General features: G+C 39.7%; 1 long non-coding RNA gene across 1 annotated transcript; it reads left to right on the top strand.

Moving 5' to 3' along the window:
- LOC138243189 (uncharacterized) lies at window positions 1-27,843 on the top strand. Its single transcript, XR_011192025.1, has 5 exons — window positions 1-151; window positions 19,549-19,698; window positions 25,473-25,649; window positions 25,802-26,026; window positions 27,340-27,843. It is a non-coding gene; the product is annotated as an uncharacterized lncRNA (long non-coding RNA).
- The last annotated feature ends 75 nt before the right edge of the window (window positions 27,844-27,918 follow it).

Raw genomic sequence — 27,918 nt, 5'->3', positions numbered from 1 at the left:
GTCAGAGACACCAGCCAGAGCGCCGGGATCAGCGAGCGAGACCGCGGGAGGTGCGCGGAACGCACTGCGAAGAGTTATTGATCACTTATCTATCGACAACCAATTAATTCAACTGAAGAACCGTTGAATAAACGATTAACTTCATCGACTGGTGAGTACTGATTCTTTTCCCGTTCTTGACCCTGTTTTAAATATCTAGAAAACGGTCAATACCGCCTGTATCGATCAATTACAGTACCATAGTGCGTTAAGTGTTAATAATGTTCAATCCGAAATTAAAGAATGGTTATTCAAATTATTATTTAGGAATTTAATCCTAGAACTAGAGAATTATATTCCAAGTTGATAAATTTGTTTAAGTAACAGTTAAAATGCATTTTCTATTTGTTTACAAATCATAAGTATGGTAACCACGGCGACACGCGCCAAGTCACTGTGCCCGGCTAGGTGTCTCGCCTTCATCACAAAGAGCGGTGACGTCACGGACAGCTACTAATACTAATACTAGTGTATTCATGTTAAAATTAGTGAGAGTACAACTGGTAGTTTTAATATTAATGCTAGTATTCATGTTAATATTAGTGCTTATTATGGATATACTGTTAGACTATTTACACTAGTAGTCATGTTAGTTTTAGTGATATTATTACTGTTATGGAACAAGAAATAGGTTTATTCCATGCTGAAAAAAAGAAGAAAGAGAACACAACGTTTCGGCCGTGGAGCCTACTTCAGGTATCACAGTCTTTCTTTCTCTCTTTCTTCTTTTTTTCAGCATGGAATAAAACCTATTAGTTGTTCCTTTGCAGCCTACGCATGCTGACGCAGCTACCCACCTGAATTATTACTGTTATTATTAGTATTAGTAGTGTAGTAGTAACTTTGTGTTATAGTTAGTAATAATGATAGTGTTAGTTATAGTGATAGTGTTACTGTTGTCATATTAGTGGTATTTTTGTTAGTGTTTGTTATAGTGTAACTGTAGGTAAGAGTGTATGTGATGTCCATCAGTGTGTGAGTTTGTGTCTGTGAGTATGTGTACTGTCTATGTGTGATTCTGCAAATGTGTGCGTATCAGTGTGTGGGTGTGTATCTCTGAGTGTAGTGTCTACAGTATGTGTGTGTCTGTGAATGTGTGCTAGTTTGTATTTGTGCATGTATGTGTCTGATTGTGTGTATAAATGTGTATGGTGTTAGTCAGTATGTGTAGTGTCTGTGTGTGTGAATGTGTGTGAGTGTGTAGGTGTATACTGTATCTCTCTGTGTGTGAATGTGTTTGTAGGTGGGCTTGGGCTCCAATGTTGTGTCTGATAGAAGTGACCCATCAACAGGTGTTGAGGTCCAGAGCTGCTTGCAAATGGAATCACTTTCTAGAGTCCAGACCAATGTCTACAGAGCTGTGAGTGCTCTGTTTTTATCACTATTAGTAGTAATGACAGCAGTAATAGTAGCAGGAGTATTAGTATCAGAATTAGTATTAGAATCTGAAGTCATGGTCGTAGTAGTAATGGTAGTAGTGGTATTAGCAGTTGTGTCAGTGGCAGCAGTATTAGTAGCAGTAACAGTACTACTAGTAGCTTTAGTAACATTAGTAGTAGCAGTAGGAGTAGCTGTAAAATTTTATTAGTTGCAGTTGTGTCAGTGGCAGCAGTAGTAGTAGCTGTAGTAGCAGTATTACACTAGAACCATGTGTTACGATTCCTGCCTCCCGGCAACGAAAGAGGCAGAAGAAGGCGTAGCCTTAGTTCATCAGTCCACCTATCAGTGTACGCTTTCACCACCACACCTCCGTCTCATCTGGTATTTAAGCATTAGTCTTTCCCTACCCCCTCGCTCAGTATTGTTTCCCTTTCGAGCTTCTTAGTTGCGCTACGCCTTCAACCTCCTCGTACTGTTCTGGTTCTGACTTTGGTTTTTCCCCTTTTACTACATCTATTGGATTACGGCTCGGCTTCGGTTGCTTTCTTCTAGTTTGGTTCACTGGCTTCCCTTGGATTCTCGGCTCTCCCCTTCGTCTACGGTTTTGGATTACGGTTTGGCTTTGGCTACTCCCTCTCGGTTTGGATCACTGGCTTCCCTTGGACTCTCGGCTCTCTCCTTCGGCTACGGTATTAGGATCACGACTCGTCTCTGTCGGCTCCCGCAAGTGGGTTCACTACTTGGTTTCGGTTTCTCTGACCGAATCCATAACAAGCGGTTTATACAAAAAATTGTATATTTTTATTAAGTACAAGCTACTGTGCACTTTTAGGAGTTTAACAGGTTTGATATAAAGCAGCCAAAATATAAAAGGGGAAAATACCCCAGACTGCGTGTAAAGCCCACGTTGTGACTGTTGTTTTATTGTTAAATACGGCATACTGTGCACGAAATGTTGCACAAACATAATCTGATATTTTAATAATTATTATTTTAATAATTTGATCATGTAGCATTTTCAGGTTCCCTCAGGACAAAAGACAAGTGGAAACATGATAGTAAACCAAGCAACTGCTTTATTCTCCTATCAAAACCACACAAAAACCAAACAGAGGATATACACACACATGAGGAGACCGACAGAACACGTACACATGGATAGGGTGGTAACCCGTTAACTACAGGCTATACACTTATAAAGCTATACAGGACACTAAAACTACTAAGACACTATTTACATATGCAGGGTCAGCCGCTGGTCATCGTGCTGACCCTCAGACTCTTCACGGCTACAACTCCCAGCCTGCTCCACGGTACTATGAGCGCCAAGGTGCGCGTCCTCCTCACCACTGCGTTACACTGCCCCCACCTGAAGCGTCTGGCGTCCCGCCAACGTCGAACACCCCCCTTAGGCTGTACTCATACTCTGCTTAAGGCTGCAGGACTCTGCGTGAGCGGCCACTGCGGCGTGGTGGCGGCTGGCGGCCCACGGACGCCCCATCGTGCCAGGTGGTCGTACCATCGACCTGGTAGGGTGCCAGGTGGTCTTGGTGCAGGACCACCACTCTCCCCCGTGTTGTCCCAGCTTACAATCTCTGAGGTAGTTGTCACTAAACTCGGACGTAATGTGCCACACATGTGCCGTGTGCCTTTACTTTTGTAAAATTAAAGTCAAAACCCAAAACAGTAACATACTTAAGAGTAAATGCCTCCTAATAGCTAGCAAGCGCTCCTAGTTAGTAAAGTTGTTTTGTGTCCCTGCCTGTCACCGGGGTTTGATTACCGACGGGGAGACAGCTAGTTTTTTTACAATCAGATTCCAATCTTTAATGCTGTGTGTGAGAGTTTACGTAACTTTCCTTTTCTCACATTTTCTGATGATTATTCCGAAGGAGCGCCCTGTCAACTCCTAATACTTTTCAAAAATCTGCCTGCATGTTTGATTATTTTTGTTTTATTTAGAAAAAGTTCAATATTGATCATAACTAAAGAAAATTATGATCAGAAACAAAAACAAAATGTTGAAGATGCAACTTGATCTTGAATCAGAGCTGGGTGACATGGGCTTCTGTTCTGATATGGTTGTACGAGAAACAGGAGGAATCTCTTCTCTCCTATGGAGCATGAGCTGAATCAGGAATGAGACATGTCATATATTAACGCATGACCTACATCGTAAAACTAAAACTAAATTAAAAACTAACATTAAATTATCAGAGACATTCATTTCTATACAAACAAGAGACAGACAAAGCAATAATTTTACATTAACTTGTCCTGCACTGATCAGACTAATTGAAATGGTCTGATTCAGAGCCTGTGCAGCTCGTGCTAATACAACAATTCCAGTATTGAACCCTCAGCACCATACTGACTACTGAGCACAAGTTCAGCTGCTCTCCAGCTTTGTTATGCACATTTTTTTATTGCAAATGGAGCTGATCTCCAGACAATAGTGTTAATTAGTCAGCAGCCTCTACTAGTAATACATTGCCCCTGTCCAAAATCTCTAGGTAAAAAAAAACACATTTTATACATTTGTCTGTTTAAAGATATAATCTCATTAAAAAAGACAAAGGGTTTGTGTGTCAATTGTTTCGATTAATTTCGAACGCAAAGAAAAGTAGTTTTCTTCCAAGAAATCACACATTTGTCGCATCCTCCATACTATACTTCTCTCTTGTAGTATTAAAGCATTTTGATTTAAACTGAACAATATATTAAATGTTTCATCTATACACTTACGATTAACATAGGCAGCCTTGAACGGATTGTGGAAATCAAATATACAGATGGATTCAGAGTGTGCTTTCCAACTTTTGTGTAACATTTTCCTTTGATAGGGTGGAGTTGTTTTTAAAATCTGGATTAAATAAAAAGGAGTGACGTCAGTGTAAAACAGCTTTCCTTCATGGGGAACAACAGTTGTGTTCCATATTTCTAATTATTTTGGTTTCAAGATAGCAATTTAGTATGAAACATAAAAGCCAGCTGGATAAATCTGTTACACATCATTTACAATGGTCTTTCAACTAATAGCCTGTGCAGGGATCAAACCCCAACTGTTGGTACGAGTTGCATAAGGCTCTGCAACATGCAGATGAGAAACTAACCTCCGCTTCTTCATTATATACACAGTGAGCTATATATGCGGGCTTACTGCCCCCTGCGGGCTCTGTATTTGATTGCGGTACAAGACCGGCCATGGAGAAATGAAGTGAAGAGGGTGTGTTCATTAAAAGGCTCATAGCGTCCCTGGGAGGTCTCAAACCACCACCCTTTTGGTTAACAACCGAGCCACAAAGACTCATGTACAGCTTAACACTTCTCGGTCTCAGTGAAAGTCATACACTGGAGAAAAACGTAAAATTTCTGGAGAATCATTTGTCAATTAATAAAGTATTATCTATCTATCTTAAAGGAAAATCGCCAACAGTGGCCGATATCTATTGGAGTTTTTTTCATTCTATACTGCAATTTCTGAAGGGTACCCTGTGAAAATACAAATTTTGACGAGAAGGGATGGACATATAAGGTCAGCAGGCTTGGGGAATTGGGCCTTATGGTGAAGGCTGCGGGCTCAGCATCAGCAGAACCTGATCAGTATCGGTTGACTCCGATATACTTTGACAACTTACTTTCTGGATTTAGAGACATTTACCTTAGTGTTGGTATACTAAGATGTTTTGGTAACGAGGAAGGAGGGACAAAGCAAATTGGCAGAATGTGTGCTATTTTGTTGACTACAAGTCCTCACATGCCAAAGGGTCAATATATAAAAAAAACGTAACAGTATAATCTCTTGTACTTCACGATTTAATAGTGTCTGTTACATTGTGTCTCACACCTCAGTGTCAGAATTGTGAGGCGAGTTTGTAATCAGGAGGGAGGGCCATAGCAATTCAGCAGAAATTGCATTCACCTTTTCCCAATGCATTCTCACATGCCATTTTCTCACATGCCATGCTCAGAGGGTCATATTTTTAAAATGGTATCATAAAATGTCCTGAAGTTCAGGATTTTGACAGTCTGTTATATTGTGTCTCACACCTTGATGTCAGAAATATGAGACGATTTTAAAATCAGGAGGGAGGGCCCTAGAAATATAGCAAACATTGCATTTACCATTTGACAATGTATTCGCTCATGCCATGTTCAGAAGGTCGTATTTAAAAAATGGTACATGTCCTGAAGTTCAGGATTTTGATAGTCTTTTCCATTGTCTCTCACACATCAGTGTCAGAATTTTTAGACATTTTTATAACCAGGAGGTAGGTTTGATCACCCTCTGCTCATCCTCAGTTAACCATATAGTCTCATATGCCATGTAATAAATGTCCCATTTAAAACTGCTATATTAAAATTTCTTGTAAAATGCAAGAGTTTGAGACTTTTTATGATCAGAAGGCAAGGTCGTGGAAAATATGCAGAAAGTGCCAGTGAATTTACGTTTTGCCTTTGTCTTATTTACTCCTGGTATAACATGCCAGTTTGTTTTATTGTGAGTTGTGTTTCTGAAATGTGTTTCATACAAAAATGCAATTACAATACAAAAATGCAATTTGGACAGTCTCTACTTACACATTTTAGATAGTAGATATTACATATCTACTTACATATTCCCCTTTACTGAGGAAATGTACAGTAATACATCGGGATAAGTATTTTTAAAAATGACTGTAGAGAGCCATCTACAGGCGAAAGACGACATAACATCACAGCAGCAGCATTTCAGATGGAACGAAAAACGCTAAGCAGCGGCTGGCGAATAAGAAGCCAACTTCAGCCTCGTTAATGCAATAGCATTAGGTGAGGTGGAAAAATAGTTTTCGCTCTGAATCTTAACATTTTTATAGGAGGTGTTCTAGGACTTCTTGCCTCAGAAAAAAAAAACTGCCAGTACATCACTTATTTCTACTCCATCAATAGCAGCAGTGTTATCAGTACTGAGCCCTAAGTGTAGGTCCTATCATCATATAAAAAGTCGAAAGTATCGACTGCATTCAACTGATAAAATGTATCTTCTATGAGAGTTATATCTTTATCCAAAATACATCGGAAACAAATTTGCACGTTTTTTGGGGGGGATCCTGAAGACTGAGACTCAAAACTTTTTTTTCCTTCTTTCCAGGAGGAAGGATTATTCAGATGCATACATTGTCCCAAAATCGATGTACTCTTCAATGATATTAAAATCTTCAAAATCTTCATCTGAACATCGATATTGAAATATGATATTGTACAAATTGTGGTTTTCTTTTTAAAGCAAATTTTATGCTTTAAATTAAATAAATTGTATTTATTATGAATGATTTATCAAATGTGTCATTTAAATCTCCAGTCATTTCTATATCAGTCTGAAGGCCTTGCAGTAAAGATTGCAATTCATCCAAAAAATGCCAAGTTTCCCACTGGTGATACATACAAGGAAATGAATGTATATTTCCCCCACCAAATCAACAAATTTAAAATCAAATACCTCCCTCATCTACAGGTGGAGAGAATAATGTCAGAATAAATTCAGGTTTAAAAGTCAGGAGCATTGATAGTCCTATTTTAAAATGACTAAAATGCTCAAAATATATTAAAAAGCTCTGTAAAATGCAAAAATAATACAAAAATTATTAAAACAAGGTAAAAAGAATTAATACACAGTTATAAAGCTCAGGAATTATCAATGGGAAGTTACAATGGGTTGATTGTGATTCATACGATTTAAAAACATAAAATGTTTGAAAAATATCCACTTACAATATGCTAAAAATGGCTAGAAAACCTTAAAACAGGTGTGTATTTTTTTTTAAATAAAACAAGTTAAAAATAAATACTAAATGCGTTTAAAATTCAGGAATGTAATTGGTCAGATCCTTACTATGAGTGATGCTGGTCAAAAAAATATTCAATTTAAAAACGGCAAGAGCTCGTATGAAAGTTCGTAAGTATCTTTGTTATAACAGCTGCGCCAGAACTATTCAGATACATCAGAAAAGTACCTGAACTTGACTGGTTTATATTCAGTTATGTGCATTGGGAACGAAAGGGAGACTTAGATGGATTTTTTTAGGGTTTTAGGAATCAGAACATTTATTTTTACACGTTTATGCCTACGAGCAGAAATAACTTCCTGCTTTCAGTGCTTTTTTTGTTTCTGCTTGTAACCTCGAACAGAGAAACCCAGTACTGACTCACAGAAACACCCCGGAGTTTCTGTGTTTCTGGGATTTAAGAGGGATGTACTGTATGAAGACAGTAAAGGGAGTTTGATGAGTCTTGAAGGAGGAGACACGCATTCCGCACGGGGAGCGCAGAGCAATGAGCCGCACCTGCTGCGCGCCGAGTCCTGTCCTATATAACCGCTGAGCGCGGACACACAGAGTCTCCAGGCAGTGTTGGAGATTTATGATTTTTCCTTTTGAGTAGAAACTGGGTTTTCTTCCTCTAGTTAAAGTTATTGGCGTTGTGGTTACTGTGCTAGACCGTCGGGAATAGCGCTTTTATTTATTTATTTATTTATTTTTTGTCAAGCGGTCTGCTGTGTACGTGAAATAAAGATAAGAGTGCTTTCTTGATACTTCACAAGAGTATACATAATTCACGAGCTGTATTTAAAAAAAAAATGAACTGGAAGAAAAGCAATAGGGCTGGAGTTTATAGACTGTGATGCAAATACAAGAGTAGGAGAGAAGGGGACTAGTTCAGGAGCACAACTGGCCCTCCCCTGCCCATTCTCCCACCAGGGTCTGTTGTAACCCAGTGTGGAATTCAGCTCCTTACAGATCAGCTTTGGATCACTCAGCTGAGAAGCCCTGGGAATATGGGGCAAATACAGGAGATACCCACCAGACTAGAGGGAGAGTTTTTATTCCCCAAAGGATGACTTGTTTTACAACATAAAGAAACAAAAACCTCTGTTCTGCTGCTCCAGGCTTGTTCCATTGGGAGCTCATGAACAGTAATTGGGGGTTGTTTCCACAAGGGGGGCTGGAGTAAGTTGAGGGCAATAAAAAATCATTAGATCTGATTGACCAGTTAAAGTGAATTGTTCTGCTTTCTGCACAGAAGCCACTGCTCTCTTCTCAATGTGTGGGTGAGTCTGTCAGTGATATAACAGCTAGGCAGGACTGCTACTCTTGTGTGATTTATTTCATCTCGTGTGACCCCATCTTCCAAAGACAACAGTCCAGTCTAGCATGGAGTGTCCCAGACTGCTCTGTCAGTGACAGTTAGAGGTTTATCTTGTCTTTTGTTCAGCCAGAATGTGACAAATAGTGACCCCTTAATGGAGGAAACTTTATCTTTATACCACTTGACAATGTTACAGGTGTTGGTGGGGGGGGATCCCCAGTGATCCCACAGTCTCACATAGACAATGGCCAGTCTACACAAACCTCAGTCAACACAGCCCTGACCCCTGTTATGTCACCCAGGTCTTCACTGTGAGACAATGATTATTTAGATTATTCAATGGAAGTATGAAATTAAAATAGTAAAGTCTTGATAAATAGAGTATATTGTCTATTTATTATACTTTTACATTGTGACAAAAACGAATTTCAAGTCCATCATGAGCACATGCAGCATATTGAAAACCGGTCTCTGCACTGTAAAGGAATCTCAGTTCACTTATAAAAACTTTAGCTAATAAACCTGAAACTTCATTTTTTTTACTGCTTGTTCTTTAAGGTACTAACTCATTGACATTATGTAGATTAAAATAAGACTGTTCACAAAGAAAAAGCATTTATCACAAATGTATCATGCCAAAAACACTCGAGTAATCAAGAGCAATTAAGAAAAAACAAAACCATCTTTTGAGGATGCCAGATAGAAATGTAAACACACACACTTGTACGTGGGGCCAATTTTACCAGAAACTAGTTAACCCACCAATGATCTTGGACTGATGTCTGAAAACCAGAGCAAATAGTACAATATTAAGGTACTACAGCTATTAGTAGAACAGATCTAGCTTCTCAACATAATACTAATGTCTAAACTTCATTGAATGGTGACACTTCAATCTTTAATATTCAATGTTTTTCACAAAATCAACAGCTGAGAACAGACCGTCATATACCTTTATCCAGTGGTTTTCAGAGCAGAGACATCCGTGTGGGCAAGAGTGCTTTCCCTGTGGTCCGCCACACTTCAGCTACCCACGTTCTGGCTGTGTTCTGTGTACTCATGGGAGCGTGGCCTGTATTGAATATCGGGCACTTTGTACAAATGAATAATGTGAGCATATTAATATGATTTGTAGTTCAGGTGGGTAGCTGCGTCAGCATGCGTAGGCTGCAAAGGAGAAAGTAATAGGTTTATTCCATGCTGAAAAAAAGAAAGAGAACACAACGTTTCGGCCGTGGAGCCTTCTTCAGGTGTGCCCAAACCTCTTCTTTTTTTCAGCATGGAATAAACCTATTACTTGTTCCTTAATATGATTTGTGTTGAAACCAAACATAGACAATCACTGTTAAAACTTGAATTCAACCTCCATTGTCCACTCTTGAAATGCTGACCACCCATCTTCTGGCTTCTAGATGCACGTTAATGGATATTTCTTGTCATCTTTTTTTCCCCCATATGCTCTTCTCTGCATCATTAAGTACTCTGGGTCATCTCATGTACCTCGTGGCATCCTGGCTGCTTGTGAAGGGCAGACGGCTGCTATAAAAATAACATGCCTATTAGTATGATGTTGAAGACAAAACCAGAGCAAAACAACTTTTGCACTTTACAATTTATCACAAGCTTGTCATATTTACAGTCATCAACTGATTTAGGCTGCTGTTCCTGTGAAAAATGTCCTTTGTTTAAGAGATTCAATTTTAAATCTTTAGATTTTAAATATAAACCACTGACAATATGGTAATCACTTTTAAGAAGTTGAAAGATAGCTCTACAACTATGTTGTCCTTAACCTATTAAGAAACTACCACTAAAATTGTAAGAAATTGTTCTCTAGACTCATCTTGTGGGCTCTGTTCTCGATGAATTGGAAAGGTGTCGTTCATGAAGTCCAGTACTCTGTTGATCTCACTCTTACCAAGAGACTGCCCATCTAACACTACGGGAAACTCCAGTGCCTGGTCTGGGAATGCTGTGATATTCAGATTTTGTCAATAAATTTCAAGAATGCTTCACATATTTGTTTACACTGTGACATTTCTTTACAGTAACAATTGAGTGGGATAGTTATCTGCCTTCTATACTCTTCTGAAAATCATGTATCTTTTGGGCAGTCCCATATCCCTTCTTTATATCCTTGCTGATGAGAATGAGAAATGCTATTTTCAAGACATTAACATGAATATCATTTTTACATTAATTCCAAGGTACAAGAAAATGAATATCTTCAAAATATGCACTTTAAAATGGTCAGTGAACTAACCACTCCAGAGCTTGTCCTTTTCCTTGAAATTATTTCCTGGAAAAGCTGTAATCAAAGAGGAGCTCTTCTCCCTCAACAATGTCCCTTTTTGTCAGAGACAGAATTATGACAGGCTGTTCGTTGATTATAAATGACTCTCTTACAGCCCTTACGTTGTCTTTTCTCTTTATCCATCTTAAAATTGCCTCCTTATCAGGGAGGCAGGCACAGTGTTCTTCATGAGCATCAATTCACGGTTTTTGTGCACGTTCATCTGAAAATAAGACATCTCATCTCTCCTTCTGTCATCTTTGCCATTAGGGCTTCAGCAGTTGTCTTTGTGACCTCGTCATGCTAATCACACACCACCTCTCCCTTCTGGAAACGCCTGGAAGTCACAACCTTCTTCCCCTACACAGGATTGTCAGTGATGCTCAGGCCTCTCTTGGTTTGATACTTTACTATCTTTGTAATTTGCTTGTCATTTGGTGGCAGTCCTGTGTTGGGCTTCCACTTCTCAAGCACTTCAGACACTGTTGATGCATTGGCTGACCAGCCTATCTTTTGAACATAGCGGGTTACCTGGCCTTCTTTGGTAACCTGATAATATGATGGTCTGGAAGGAAAACCACAATATAAATCCTCAGAATATATTCCAAACTTAGTGTTTGTTGTTGAAAATAATTGATTTGTAAACTAACCATTAATGGTCTGCAGTCTCACGTCCTCTGTTCTGATCTCGCCTGTCATAAGTGTTGCCTTTGACTTCCAGTCAGTCTTAGATGCTCCTTCTTTTTGGGAAGCTGCCTGTCTAACGATGCTGGAAATGCCTGTATCAGCTGCTGGAAGCCTATAGCATCATCTGTCTTCGGACGTGTGAATCATGCAGCTGCTGTAGTGGACCTTGGCCTTGATCCAATGTTATAAAAATTTTAAATAAAATATCACAGGTCTGTGTAACACAATGTCAAAAAATAACTGAAGAGGTGTACTGTATTCAAACTTACTCCACAGCAGGTGTGCATTCTTGTCCAGAGTCTGATGATTGATTGCTTGACCTGACATTCCAAAAAAAAAAATGAATAATCGTTGTTTTGTGAGATACTTATTTTAAGATTGCGATGATGCTTACTAAACTCCTTCTCCTGCAAAGCCTTCAATTAATTTGATTGCTGAACAGATGTTGGCATGAGTCAGTATTCTATAATGTTTTTCTGCAGGCACATTGGAATGGGCCAAGTAATCCGCCACAAATGCTCTTCTGTGCATCGGTTACATTTTTTGCTGCCATCTCAATTGCTCTCCTGGCTGGTAATGAATGGCAGGTGGCATCTACAAAACAAACAAGCAAGCATGTGTGAATGTTTCCAGCCCACAGAAATTAAAGTAATATTATTATGCTTACTTTTCATGCAGTCTTCTCAAATCGTTGGAAGGACTGTCAATTGTCTCTCCCGCAGATTAACTGAAAAACTTCTGTCTCCTTTCACAGCTGCTGACTTGGGCATTACAGCGTAGTTTAGTGAAGTAAAGGTGAAACATCTGATAAAACACAAATAAAATGCAATTAAGGTGCATTCCAGGTTTTCTTAAATACTGTACATGATGGGGAACTATGCAGGTGGAGGTCTTTTGTTCTGTATTAACATGGATTTTAATTGGCTTTTATGGACATTGTCCATGGTGTGAGGTTGCAAGTTCTGTGATGGACTGGTGTCACATTATGGGGGATAATGTGCTTTGCGCCCACTGCTTTCCAGGATGGTTCCAGTTCCACTACAACCCTGAATCAGGTGGAGGGGTATATTAATGTTCCTCTTCACTCAATGCAAAGGAAGTCAGCTGCTGTGATGAGGTATTGTGCTGGTTAACAGCAGTTATTACCATTTTTTTGCCCACTTGTTGAAACAACACTTTCCTTGCATCCATTCCTCAACCTGTAATAGCAAGAAAATAAAAACTCTGGTTCTGGACTCTGCATCTGCCTATATCTGTGGGAGAAAGTAATGCTATCAACCTCTTTTGTATTCAAATTAAAAGAAGTATAGTTGAATAATTTTAAAAATGAAAAGTACCTCTTTCTGATAATCTCTTGGCGACATTCTTACTGTTTTTCTTCTGAATATCCTTTAGGATACTTTTGAAGTTGATGATGAAGTTAGCCAATCTGGGATCATCTACTTTTACATTGATTGCATCCAGGATGTAGCACGGAAAACGGTTTATGTTCTTGATATAATTAGCAATGGTTTGGTGAGACAGTCCAGTGGTCTTCATTTGGTTACAATAATTGTGTTTTGGTTATGCCCTTTACAAAGTTTAAGGAATATTCAGATCGATCCATAAAGAAATGGGGATCTGGAAACATTTTCTACCTGAAAAATTTAAAGTCATAATGTTTATGGCTGACATTTCACATGGGTGAATTTTAAGCTAAGGGGTAAAAACATGTGCTATGGAAATACCACTGATCAATTTGTAAATGCCTTTAAAAAACAAATACCTCCTGAGAGCAATCTGCCACCCGCAGATCCTTAGTAAGGTCCTATTTAAACGCAGCCAGGAGAGGAGCATCCAGGAAGTGCTATCTATCCAGTCCAGCCTGGGCCACTGTCTTCCTGAGAGCCTGCTGATGACTTTTAACTACTGGGGGTCAGTAGGAATATAAGATACAAATTTAAACATTATATACCTGTAAGACAAACTAAAATAGAAGTATTCTGGACAGCAGCCTCTTACTCAGGGTATCTGGAACACGGGTTTATTATTTTAACATACCTTTACATAATGGTACATTTAAAAAAGAAACAGAAGAACCCTTATAAATTATAAATATCTCACCTTGATGATTTGTCTTCAGGATTCCACATAAAACAGCTCGTAAAACAGCCCTGACTCTGCCAGTCTCACATCCTCACCAGACATGAGCTCTATGCTCTTGCAATCCCCGTCCTTCGGATGAGACGTAAAACCGAGGTCCTGGCTCTCTGTGGTCATTAACAATCCCAGGGTGTTTCTCGAAAAGAGTATTGGTGTAATCCCGGCGTCCTGGCCAAATTTCCCATTGGCCCTTACCAATCATGGTCTCCTAATAATCCCCATCTATGAATTGGCTCTGCTCTCCTCCCCACTGATAGCTGATGTGTGGTGAGTGTTCTGGCGCACTATGGCTGTCGTCGCATCATCCAGGTGGATGCTGCACATTGGTGGTGGAGGGGAGTCCCCATTACCTGTAAAGTGCTTTGAGTGGAGTGTCCAGAAAAGTGCTATATAAGTGTAAGCAATTATTATTAATTAATCCCCAACTTGCCCATTCCTCAGGTGATTCAATAAGTTCTTCCTGGCATGGAGTGAGACCTCACTGATCTCCTCTGCTGAGGCTCATTTCATACACACCATTTAGGAGAAGAGGAAACTGGTCAAATGTCTTCAGGCAGGTCTTGCACACCAGAGGAATCCTCATGGGTCTCCTTTGAAAATAAATAACTTTTGTGTGAAGAAACAAATTAAGACTGTTTCAGTTTCTTCACTGAGGCTTAATTTTCTCTTCAATAGCTTCACCATATTGTTTATTGTATTTTTTATCAGAATTATACCTTGCTCTAAAATAATGACTTTATAAAACAACTAAACTCTAAACTTAGTCTTGGTTGCAGTCTTTTCAGTAGAAGCCATTGTAGACTTTAAGAACTGCTGTGATAATTTGATCTGCCCCAGTGTCCTTCCCTAACCCAGTATTGATAGCTTGTGTATGGGCCAATGTGTCCTTATGTAATTTCCTCCCATAATGTTTCTTTGATCAGTTGGAAGCAAGCGTGAAAGCTTCCTCCCTGTGGGGAAGCTCAAGATCCTCTAGTTGTAATGACAGATTTTCCTCGTAGTGCTCTTCGAGGATCTGCAGTGTGGTATGAAGCCAATTTTTGGCATTGCTTACCAGCTTCAAATATGTGAGTTTGGCTGGCTTGGAAGGTTTTATGAGGTGCTTAAGTTCCTCGGTCTTCTGTCATAGGCTGGTGGGTGTTCTGTTCTCCCGTCCAAAAAAACTGCTGTTTTGTAAATGGTGAACTGTTTGGGTCATTTTGTAGATGATCCTGGTTCCTTGTTGGAAGGTATCCTGTCTGTTTGACATGTTTGGTGTGTGGCCGACAGTATGGAGGGTGACCATACAGTAGCGTGGGTTGTCAACTCTAGCACGGAAGATCAAAAGCTGGGAGAGAGGAGGAGGCAGGAGCAGTAGAGAGACAGAGAGGCCAGTTGGAGTCCAAGAGCTCTGTTTAGGATTGATATTGTTAATGGCATCAGTGACTGGGTTATTGTCCTCTACTGGAGAGGAGGAGCCGTCAGCAAAATGAACTTTGAGCTGAATCCCGTGGTAAAAACAGTTGAGGTCGACTTGGGTTTGCAGGGTGTCCAGCTTCTTGGGGACTAGAACAAAACTGAGGCCTTTGCTAAGAAGAGATCGCTCATCCTGTGGAAGGAAAAGGTCAGAAGGTATAGTAATGACAAGGTTGGGATTGGTTGAGCTGGTAGGGGTGTTATTGGGCTTTTTCTGTAGAAGATGATTGAGTTTTTTTTTTCCTTCTCTGAAGTAAGGAACTAGTCAAGTTTGCAATCTATGTGTTGAGGTTATTGTCTATGTGTACACCTAAGTACTTATATAAATCAACTTGAGTGATAAATTTGTTGTAGATTACTACCTGTGAGTGATCACCAACTGCTCTGGGATAAAAAAAAAACAATTTCTTGTGGTGTTTTTGTTGCATTTAGAATGAGAATGTCTGTATCTTGGTATTTTTTTAGGAATCTGTACAATGAGTCTCATTTACACAACGAGTATTTAAAATGGCTTATATCGATCTATAAAGTAAAACTTCATATCCAAAATCCCGAGACTTTTTAAACAAGTTGACAATTTTTTTTCCATTCATCATTGGTTACCATCCCAGATTGGTCAATGACAAGTCTTTTTTTTTTCAGCACTTTCCTGTTGTGCTGCTCTACTTGTATTGTGAGTCCCGCATCAATAACCTGGAAACAAAAATATCTGAACAAGCTCTGACCAAATGGAATCGACCTCCCTTTCCAGTTCAGATCCGGGTGCAAGATGCTGTGTGTCCATATTGGAGATCTTGTGCTTGCAAACTTGGGGAAAGCAGTACATGACCTGTGATTTCTGACTAAATCACGGAAACAATTGACCAAGTTTTGAAATGATCTTCACTGTTTAACTCTAGTGTTGTATACGATTTGTAATTTTAGAAAAGATCTGCGACTCCATCCATTCTGTAAGTCAACAGTTATCAAAAGGACAGTTCCCCCAATGTTGGGCATATTGAAACCAGTAGTTAGCTGTGTTTCAGAGTAATCCTGTAGAAAGAGATAAGGAATATTGCACATATACAATGCTTTGCAGTGCAGGGTGGCTGTTCACTTATTAGTGGTGCCTAGTATGCAAAAACATAAGAGGTTCCAAAAAAAGTAAATGGGCAAAAGGCCTCCTATGTCATTTGGTAGTTGATTTACTAATCCAACGATCTCATCCTGCTGTTTCTTGAAAGAAACCAGGGTATCGGCTTCAACAACATGGCTGGTTAGCTTGTTCCATATCCCCACAGCTCTTTGGCTAAAGGGCTGCTCCTTGGTCTGTTTTGAACCTGGTTCAGTCAGTAGTTGAAACCAACTTTACAGTATTGTGAAGAGGAATGCAGGAAAATCCTGTATTCATTTTTTTGAGGTGGTTAGGTTTTGAAAAACATTTTAAATGAAGCACATTCCTATGCAAATCCTCCCGCTGAGAGGCCTACATAAAGGACCCGAATAGTTTAACTGTTTAATGTTCAACTGAAAACCATCTGTAGAATTTTTCAAATCTCACATAAAAATGGTATTGGAATTAGGTTTTTAAACCCATATCTGTAACATGCAATACTCTGGTGCTCCCTCTCGGTGCTTTTTGGAGTACGCAGCTATTTGTTTTGAAAATCCAGACATTTCTGGTTGTGAAATCACTCTTTAATATCATCCCTAACATCTTATCCTACATTTGTTTCAGTAGTATAGGACATAAAATATATGTAACTGATGCATCATATTCTAGCTTAACGATGGTTGTGCAAGCATGTAATAAGGAATAAAAACTGATTATCAATAACTTTTAAGGGTTTCATTTTTAATTTTTTAAGTAGTAGAATATACTAAGAACAAAACAGAGCCTGAAGATGAACTTCCAAACGCATTATATTGAAACACTTCCATATAAATATAAGTTTTTGTATTTTTCAAATCTAAAGTAGCACTACATTTCCTGCTCACAAAACATACCATGGTGATAGTATACATGCCTAAACTACTCGGCACTACAGGCATTGTGAAATGTACATAACCAGGTGTCTTCATTCTTGGCCTTTCACATTCTTCAGTTGAGAGGCACAATTCTTGCAACCAGTTTTCACACGTGTCACACTGAAACTAGACAAAGCAAAATAAGTAATGATATTTCAATGAGTTGTGTTCTAGGAAAATTCAAGTACTTGTAGCGTATGTTTCTTTAACGGGAGAGTCGATTATTTCTAATAAGCAGAACAAAAACTGTGTGAAGTCGTACACATAGAATGATGGGATACACTTCTATATTTGTCCAGTCCACTGACGTACCACTCCATACATTAAGCACATATGTAGAGTAACTTGAATAAACATGACAACGATTTAATGTCATCAATGTTCCTGTAGCGTGTGAAGATTTTCTGGCTTTAAAAGTGGACAGAGCCCGTTACATATGTGAATATTAGATTTGGCACTGTAGTGCTTTTTGGACCACATGCTCTCATGTGAGAACATAACCTATTCATTTATTTATTTTCACTTATTAAAACTTTTTGAGGGTAATCATCACTGACATTTTCCCCTGCCTTTGTTTCAATATTAAGGAACAGTAAACTGAAATTGAACGGATCTTAACAATGGTTGTGCAAGTAAATAAAAAAAATAAACTGCATATCAAACGTTTAGGGGTTTCCTTTTCATTTTTTGCAACTAAAAGTCTAGCCCTCTTCATTTTTCTTCTGATGAGATGTACAAATCATTTAAGAACGGTCAGGCTGCATGTAGAAAATAAGAAGTAAAGCTATTTCATTTCAATGAGATGTTTTGTAGGAAGATTCAAGTACTTATAGAATGTTTCTTTAACTGGAGAGTAAAATACTTCTAAAAAAACAAAAACAATATGTGAAGTCCTACCATAGAGAGATGGGATACACTTCTACAGCTTGTCTGATAACTTGACATTTATCCACACATCAAGCACATCTGAAGCAGAAATTAAATCATTTTGTCTTTTTTATTAAATGTCATTTGCATTTTTGTCGCATAAGTGAAGACATTCTGACTTTGAACGTCACATTAAGTATGTGAATACTGGATTTGGCACTTCAGTGCTTTTGGGACCACACATTATCATATGAGACCATAACTTATCCATTACTTTAACCCTTTTATGACCTTTCATGCTCTATCATAACTTTATTAAAATGCATACAGTACAGCAATGCAAAACCAACATGTTTTCCAATGGGCAGTGAGTTTCTCATTGAAGGGTGGGTCTTGGTTAACTCAACCCCATTGGAAGAAAGTGTGTACTCTAACCCTAGTGAACTGGGATGTAGTACTTGAATACATCACTTTATTAAATGATACAAGCCAAATGAGTTATGTGCAAAACAGAACTGTTCCTTTACATTCCAACTTTTAATACAATATATACAGTAAATACTACTGGACTACAACAATACAAAACACATTTTAAATGAACAAGTAATAGGTTTATTCCACGCTGAAAAGAGAAGAAAGAAAATGCTATGTGTTGGCTGTGGAGCCTTCTTCAGGTGTGAGAAAGATAGGGCAGTAAGCAAAGGTAATGTAGCAGGAGAACAAAGGCTGGGAGGGAGGAGGAGTGAGAGACGGGAGCAGGGGACAGAAAGAGAGGCCAATCAAGACGTGTGAAGTCAGAATAGGTGTAAAGAAGTGTGAAATGAAACTTCCAATGAATGGAGAAAATTTAGAAGAAGAGCAGCCTGTCGTTAAGAGTAGGGGGAAGGTGTGATCCTAGCTGCAGGATAATTTTGGTTTCGGTAGTCTTTCTGATGGACAAGTTTGGAAAGCCGTCTTTGACAACACAGATGGAGAGATTAGAGTGGTCGTGGCCGTCAGAGGTGAAATGAGAAACAATGAGCTTGGAGAGATCTTTAATCTTCACAGCCCTGACACGTTCTCTGAAGCGGTCTCCGAGTCTCCTTCCTGTTTCTCCAATGTAGATGGCTGGGCATTTACTGAAAGAGATACAGTAAATAAGGTTGCTGGATGTACAAGATGCCATCTGGGTGATCTGGAATTGTCCTGAGGGGCCTTGAATGAGTGTGGTTTTAGATATGTACTTGCAGGTAATACAGCGAGCTCTGTTGCAAGGGAAAGTGCCTGGTGTGGATGGTTTCTGAGGACGGTCAAGGGAGCTGTGAACAAGAAGGTTACGCAGATTAGGTGGTCGGCGATATGAGATGATGGGGCGGTCAGAAAAGAGGGCCCCAATGGAGGGATTAAGATCTCTTGAAGGGACTCGCTCATGTTTTTTAACAGAGATTGGCAATTTGATACAAATAAAGTATTTAAGCATCCACAAAAAACGTATAGGTTTCAACAGTCATGCAACTCTGACAAAGTTATGTCCAATTAAACAAAACAAATAATCTTAAATCTGTTATTTCTAGATGGCTCACCAGTAACCTTTCCCTTTAAAACCATTTGTGGGAGCATTGTGGGATACTTCAAGCGGAAAAAGTGACTGGTGGTCATCTTGACGAGCATGAAACAACACTCCACTGAGGAAACACTGCAGTGATTTTAGGGAAATAAAAAAGGTTAGTATCATTCATACTTCATTCGTATCGCATACACACTCAAACATACCAGAAGGTTAGAGGCAAATATTGGAGTATTTCATATTCATCAAAAGAAAAAAAGAGCCACTCTGTCACACTCTGCATTACCCAATGACCCTCTTTACAACTTTGTACACTTCTTAGGAAACCTTTCTGCACTGTGAGAGCCAAAAAATTAAATTGCTTTCCTGGTATTCATGGTAGAGGTTCGTTCTATGCTGAAAAGAAATACCACAATTCGGTTGTGGAGTCTTCAGGTGTGAGGGAGAGAGGGGAAGGCATTGGAGAACAAAAGGCAGAGCAGGTAAGAACAGACAGGAAGTAGGGAGCAAATGGGCATAGAGCAGGTGTGAATGAATAATCAAGTTCTGGAGCACATTCGGCAAGAGGATTAGAAAGAGAGAAAGGAGGTGGTGTGATCCAAGTTTAAGGATAAGTATGGTTTTGGATGTCTTTCTGCAATAGCAGATGGGGAGATGAGGAAGATCGCAGCCTTTAGAGGTGAATAAGGGAACTATCAGTGTGGAGAAATTGCAGCTCTGACGTGTTCCCTGAAATGGTCTGTGAGTCGTCGTTTTCACCAATGTCAATAGCTTGGCATTTTCTGCAAGAGATCCAGTAACTAAGATCACCGGAAATGCATGATGTCATCTGGGTGACAGAATTGTCCAGAGGGGACCTTTGAATGAGCGTGGTATTGGATATGTATTCACAGGTGATGCTGTGAAGTCCGTTGCAGGGGAAAGTGCGTGGTGTGGATGATTGCTGAGTGAGGTCAAGGGAGCTGTGAACGAGGTTGCGCGGATTAGTTGGTCGGCGATAGGAGATGAAGGAACGGTCAGGAAAGAGGATAGCCATGTCAGGGTCATCTGTTAAGATGGGGGGGAAGTTGTCATTAATGATCCTGGAGCTACATTATTGTCCACTGCTGTGGAACTTTCTTTGGCTTCTGCCACAGAAGTACAAAACGCACAAGCAAAACGGAGCAGATCTGTTCCTTTACAAATCTCTAAACAGCTTCCCACAATCTTGTTCTGACAAAGAAACACAGGGTTTAGTACAGAGCTTGAACAGCATCATCATCTCCAACATTTAATCTAGAATCTACAGCCGGTGTCTCAAACTCAAATGAATTGGGGGGCCGCATTCATACACATACAAAATACTTCAAATATTTAAAAAAATTAATTGAAATTTTTATTTCATACGTTGGTTAACTTTACCTCAATGTACTTGGCGTGTGAGGTTATTTCTGAAGTTTGTCCTTCTGGCTCCTTTGTTGCTTCTGCATTTTGCAGAGACCAGAACGTCAACATGAGGCCTGATATCACAATTTTGCTCATTCACGTTCATCAGTGAGTCTTCAGCATAAACTGATTTTGTTGATCTTCATTGATGAGAGAAACTGTTCACTGACGTACATCCTGCCAAACATTATGATTCTACCAGATGTGGAGACTAACCTGGCAAATCTTTCTGTCTACGTTCTTTATTAACAGCACTCCATCAGGCAGCAATTGGGGAAGAGAGACTTAACACACTCAGGGGATGTGAATAGGACACGTACGTGGGTTTAGGGTGGTAACAAGACAAGGGACAAAACAGGAGTAAACAATTAATTTAACAATACTGTTTACCTTAGGTTTTATAGTCACTATTTACATAGGCAGTGTGACCTAGTGGTCAATCTACGGACCCTCAGACCATCTCCAGGCTATAGTTCTTAGCCTGCACTGTGGCACATACATTAGCTCGGTGCACCTCTGCTTCGCTACAATATCTCCATGGCGATTATTTAACAGAAAATGAATCTCTAGAACAATGCATCAAATTACTGAATTTCACGGGTAACTTTTTGTTAGTCCAAGTGAGTCGTTGCAGGCCACAGATAATTGCTTCGTGCTGCTTGTTTGAGACCCTCCTACTCTAGAGGCACTGGCTAAGAGGACTGGACATTACAGTACATTAACACAGCACTGAGAGAGAGAAAGGGGTTAATACAAACATGCTGACTACATAATCAACTTTATTAATTCAGTTCAATTTATTTTTATAGAGCGCCTTTCACAACAAGGTTGCTCCAAGGTGCTTAACAAAGAAAGATAGATACTTTATTGATTCCATGAGGGAAATTGCAGTGCAACAGCAGTTTAACACAGACAACACAGCCACAGTGTAACGAATGATACAATAATAATAATACAATACATACAATACAATCAGTACAGTGAGAAGTGCACTAAGAAGAGTTACTCACAGTCAGGAACACACGGAGAACAAACCAGAAAAGAACAGTACACAAAAAAGTCCTATTGCACAATTTGAATATAAATATAAATATACTGCACAGGTCCCTGGCATATATTGCACAAAAACGGTTGTAAACGGGAAAAGAAAAAGAACAGATGTATCAGTTTACTGTTCAGTCCAGAAACAGGTCACTGTCAATGTTGCCTCTGCCCAGACGCAAGGTGGATGTGTTGTACAGTCTTATGGCAGAAGGCAAGAATGACCTCCTGTAGCGCTCTCTGTCGCACTGTGGATAAATCAGTCTACTGCTGAACGTGCTCTTCATTTCTACAAGCCTGTCATAGAGGGGATGGGAGACGTTGTCCATGATGGCCTCTAGTTTGGACATTATTTTCCTCTCAGCCACTACCTCCACTGGGTCCAGGCCAGACCAAATGACAGGGCTTGCTCTCCTGATGAGCTTATTCAGCCTGTTAGAATACACGGCTCTAATCCCAGAGCCCCAGCATACCACTGTGTAGAAAATGGCGCTCGCCACCACCGACTGATAGAACAAATGTAGCATCTTACTAGGTACATTGAAGGACCTGAGCCTCCTCAAGAAGTAAAGCCGGCTCTGACACTTCTTGTAAATGGCCTCGATGTTCTTAGACCATTCCAGAAGCAAGTGACCATACATGTGAATACAGATCAGAAAAGACCAGAAGAAAATGGAGGAGAGGAACCAAAAACTCCTTAGTAAGGAGGACAAAAAATATTTCTCGAGGTTCGAGATCAACTGGCTGCCCAACCCCTCTGGGCATGCTAATATTATACACTTCTAAAAAGTACTATATGTGGAGTATTAAGCCTTCCATCATGTCCTTCTGTGTGTCAGTACTGAGACCTGGGGATGTGCTCTTAGCAATCAGGCGGGCAACTTGGTTAGAATTAATGATCCTCTCCAGTTTGGGTGGAGACTGTTTAAAAAAAGCCCAGGCTGTTCACTTATTGATAAAGGTTATTCTATTTGATGCACACCAAGTCTCTAACCAGTGGTTTAGTAAGAATATAGCCTACTATAGGTTACTGTAAAGGATTTGTAAGGGACCAGACAATAAAATGCAATAAAACGTTAAATCTTTAACATCTCAGATTGTTGATACTTTATTCATTAGTTCTAGCATGAACAACCAAGGTGGAGACTTCATTGCTGGAAAATGTCTAGTTTCGCCTCAATGTCAGCATTTTACGGAAACCTCAGATTTGTGACGGTTAGGAGTTCTAACTTTCCTGATTATCGAGCTGCCAATTCAGAGCACCTTATCCCCATCGACGGACACGCTGCCTAAAGCAGAGAACCTGTTGCTGAGTCAGATGGGCAACTGGTGTGCAGGGGGTCGTCTTTGAGCTCTTAGACCCCCATCTGACCTTGACCCAGGGCTCGCGTGTGGTCACTGCTGGTGCCAGTGTCAAGCTGGAGACAGCTGGGCCGGGAGGGACTGCAGCCAATTCTGAATTGACTGAGTGCTCCGACAGCTGAATCTATCCTCCCCTCAATGTGTTTAATATCTAATAGTGTGCTAATGCGCCCCTCCAAAATGCAAAATCTGTCCTCCAACTCTACTAGAACTGAGCAGTTCTGGCATTTAAAATGTATCTACATTGTAGGTGGAACTTTCTACACTGTACATGCAGCAGGACTGGCGAAACACAAGGGGTGCTCCCAGTGGAAGACATAATCGCGACTCGCCTTTGTTAGATGTGTCAGCGGCGATGACTAATTACTGACAGCCGAGTCTGATTGAACTCGGCTGTTGTCATCTTTCGCGATCAACTCCATTTCATAAAAGCCTGGAAGACTGCTGGAGCGTTCACTAGGCCAAAAGGCATAACCAGATATTCCTAATGTTCATGTGTTATCATTAATAGCTGTTTTCCCACTCATTGTCTTCTCGTATATGAAAAAGATTATACTGTACACCCCCCAAAGATCTAGTTTTTTTAAAACAGTCGCATCCTGCACTGACTCGAGAGCTGCTGCTATTTGAGGCAAGGGCTATCGATGTTATTTTTTTTAAATAGTTATTTCATTGAGATCTGGATAGTCAGAGCTGGGTCAAAGTCTCCCATCCTTCTTCTCCACGAAGAAGAGACCCGCACACACTGGGGCTGTAGAAGGTCGATAAATAAATCCTCAGACTGCTTATTGCCCTGGGCATGTACCAATAAATTACAGGAGCATATCTATATATCACTGCATTGAAGCAGGAGACACAGAATCACTGCAAACACATCCTAAATACAGTGTTCCTGCACCTTTGACCTCATCCAGAATGTTTCATTTTTTTAAAAGGGATTGCTGTCTGAATGCACATCTGAATCCCAAACAGAATCTCTAGTAAAATACGATCATTTGTGAAACGGGCAAATGAGTGTTTCAAGGGCCCATTCCTCATTCTCAAGACACATGTATGCAGTAAGTTCACCATGCATTGAGCAATAGGGATTAAAGACACCACAGGTAAGGTTAGAAGTCATTCTGAGGTGCCACATGTGAGGGATACAACTAGGAATCTGAAATGCAGGGTTTGAGAGCCCTTCAGGAGCACTGCATCCTTTGAGACACACCTGTGCATGTTAGACAAATGATCATTTCTTTCAGCATTAGGGACTAAATATACTAAACGTATTATTCTAAAATGTTATTTAAGGAGTAAGAGTGCAGGGGGTCTAAATCTGCGATCCAGTGTATTGAAGTATTTCACAACACTACCTTTAGCCCGTCTGGAAATAAATCCTCATTCTGATTATTGCCCTGGGCATGTACCAATAAATCACTGAGCCTATATATATATATCACTGTGTTGAAGCTAGAAACACAGAATCACTGCAAACACATCCTAAATACAGTGTTCCTGCACCTAACCCTAACCTACCTAATTTAAGTAGAATAGATTCTAATAATATAATGATCCAGTGTGTTGCACTACTTCACTGATCTATGCCATTTGGAAATAAATCCTCAGACTGCTTATTGCCCTGGGCATGTACCAATAAATCAACAAATCGAATTAAAATAAAAGCTTTATTTTATGATCATTCGTCCAACCTCTCCAGAGATTGTCCTTCTCCATTAAACGACTTCCTGGAGACACCATAATCACATAGGAGCTCTTCTCCCACTGCAATCTCTCTTTTTACCAAGAACAGAATTATGTCAGTCTTTTCGTCAATTACAAAAGATTCTTTAATTGGTCTGAGGTTGGCTTTTTTGTTTGAATGATTTATGCGCCTTCCAATTGTGTCCATATCCAGGTGGCAGGTGCAGTGTTCTTCACGCGAATCAATGCACATTTTTTGTTTAGGTCCAACAAAAAAGAATAGATATCCCATGTCTCCCTCTGCCGTCTGTGCCATTAGGGCTTCTCCAGCTGTCTTTGTGATAACCTTGCCATGGTAATCACACACCACCTCTCCCTTCTGGAAACGCCTGGAAGTTATAACCTTCTTCCCTTTCACAGGATCGTCAATGATGTGCAGGCCTCTCCAGGTTTAGAGTTTTACCAGATTTTCAATGTCCTTGCCATTTGGTTGGACTTCTACATGCGGCTTCCAGTTCTGAAGTACCTCGGACACAGCTGGTGTATTGGTTGACCATCCCATTTTTTCTATATAATGGATCACTTGGCTTTCTGTTGGTAACCGTCTATTGTATTGATCTGTAGTGAGAAATCAGAAATCCACCCAAAGAATATATCCAGTAATAGACTCTTGAAATATTACTCTTTAAAAAGGGAAGAAATCCTGTTCTTACCGAATATGTTCTGTTGCCTCCTTTTCCTCTGCTCAGCTCTCCATCTATTGTAACAGTGGTGATTGTGAACGCCGGTCACTCTCAGGCGCTCTTTCTTTCTGGGAGGCTGGCCATCTAATGTCACAGGAAACATCTGTATCAGCTTCTGGAAGGCTGCAGCATCAACCATCTTTGGGCATCTATATGCAGCAGCTGCCACAGTGGACCTATTTGTAAAAAGAAAACTTAAATATCTCAGATCTAAGACAGAGTGGCTAAAAGGTAACTGAAAGAGGAATATTGAATTAAAACTTACCGTATAGCAGCTGTACGTTCTTGTCCATAGCCTGAAGATTGCTCTCCTGATCCTGAACTGAAGTTTAAAAAAATATGAGAAATTTATGTTTATCTTAAATATTGACTTTCAAATACTGAATTTAGATATCACTGTGACACTTACAGAGATCCTGCTTCTACAATGACATGAAGTAATTCGCTGGCTGAGCACATGTCCTCATCTGTCAGCCTTCTGGCTAGGTTTTCAACAGTTCCGTTTGAAACACCTAAATAATCATTCAGGACAGTTTTCTGATCAATAGGTAGCTGCTTTATTTCCATTTCAAATGCCCTTCTTGCAACATAGCAAGTAATCAGTGGTAGGTGGTACCTGCAAAACAAACATATATATAAAATAGTTGTTTTCAAGCCACAGAAAAGTAAAAAGAAAATACATCAAAATAATTATATAATTCAATTTACTTCTCATGCAGTCTTCGCAGATCATAGGTAGGATTGTGAACTGGTTCTCCTCCTGCATAGACAAAAAAATGTTCCATTTCCATTCTGCAGTTTGCATCACAGCGTAAGTTAATGAAGTAGCAGTAAAACAAAAAGAAAATAAAAAAAATAAAAATGCAGTTTAAATGCAGTATTCTTCACATACCATTGAATGCTAAAGACAGTTTTTAGCAATGAAATATCAATAAAACCTTCAACTCACCTTTTCCTCTTCTTCATTTAGTGCAAAGGAAGCTAGTCGCTGAGTTGCAGCCATGTGCTCTTTGACAAAGATTATTACCCTGTTTTGCCCACTTTTATTCACAACAATTTTTCGCTGTATCCAATCCAGGACCTGAATTCAGAAGATTTTTTTATACAAATATTAATTAAATACAATTTCTCAAAAAGAACATCTATAATCAAAATTCTCGGTTGTATGCTTACTGTCATATTGTTTACCACCCCTGGGCGCTGAAGGTGCTTCAGCTGGAGAATGGCCTGCAGGTAAAGCATCACAACAATCTGCTCACTTGTGGTGATGTCTGCAGAGGTGTGTGTCTTGCCCAGTATCCGCTGCACATCTTTCTTTGCAACACTCAACACCTTCAAGCAATCGCTTAGTTTAGGTGGAGGACTCTGCAGCTGTGTTTGTCTGGGGGAGAGAGAGCAATACTATCAGCCTCCAAAAGGCAACATTCATGTGTTTGAATAGAAAAGCAAGTACAAGTTGAACCAACATTTAATAAGTAAAGTACCTCTTTCTGGTTATTTCCTGTCTGACACTCTTGTTGTTTCTCTTTTTTTATATCCTTTAGATTGCTCTTGAAGTCTTTTAAACTCTTAGCTTGACTGGGATCCTCCACTTGCAGGCTAGTGTTTTTTTAGGACGAAGAGCAGGAATCTGCTGATATTAATGATATAACCTGCAATGGTCTGGTGAGACAGCCCAGTCATCTTCAACTGGGAAACAAATGTCTGCATTTTGGAAATGTCCTTCAGAAAACTTAAGGAAACTTCCGATGGATCCATAAAAAACAGGAACCTGGAGACATTTTCAACCTGAAAAACATATATAGTGAAAGTCATTATTTTTATGACCAACATCCGTGGTATGTGAAATTTAAGCCGAGTAAAACCATGTACCAAATACCTACCTCCTTGGAGCAGTTTACCATTCCCAGGCCCTGGATAAGGTATTGTTTAAAGCCAGCCAGGAGAGGAGAATCAAGAGAGTTATTTCTGTAAAGTCCAGCCAGGGCAACTCTTTTTCGGAGAGCTTTTAGATTACCTTTAACTGACACCCTGTAGATATAAGGCAGATGGACAATTACATGTATTATAAGTGTTTCCATTTTCTTAGTTGGCTTCTGGGAGAAAATGGCTTTAGATGTGGC

This window comes from Lepisosteus oculatus, chromosome 14, assembly GCF_040954835.1.
Source record: "Lepisosteus oculatus isolate fLepOcu1 chromosome 14, fLepOcu1.hap2, whole genome shotgun sequence".
In the NCBI taxonomy this organism is placed as follows: domain Eukaryota; kingdom Metazoa; phylum Chordata; class Actinopteri; order Semionotiformes; family Lepisosteidae; genus Lepisosteus; species Lepisosteus oculatus.
This window is presented reverse-complemented; position numbering and strand designations above follow the sequence as displayed.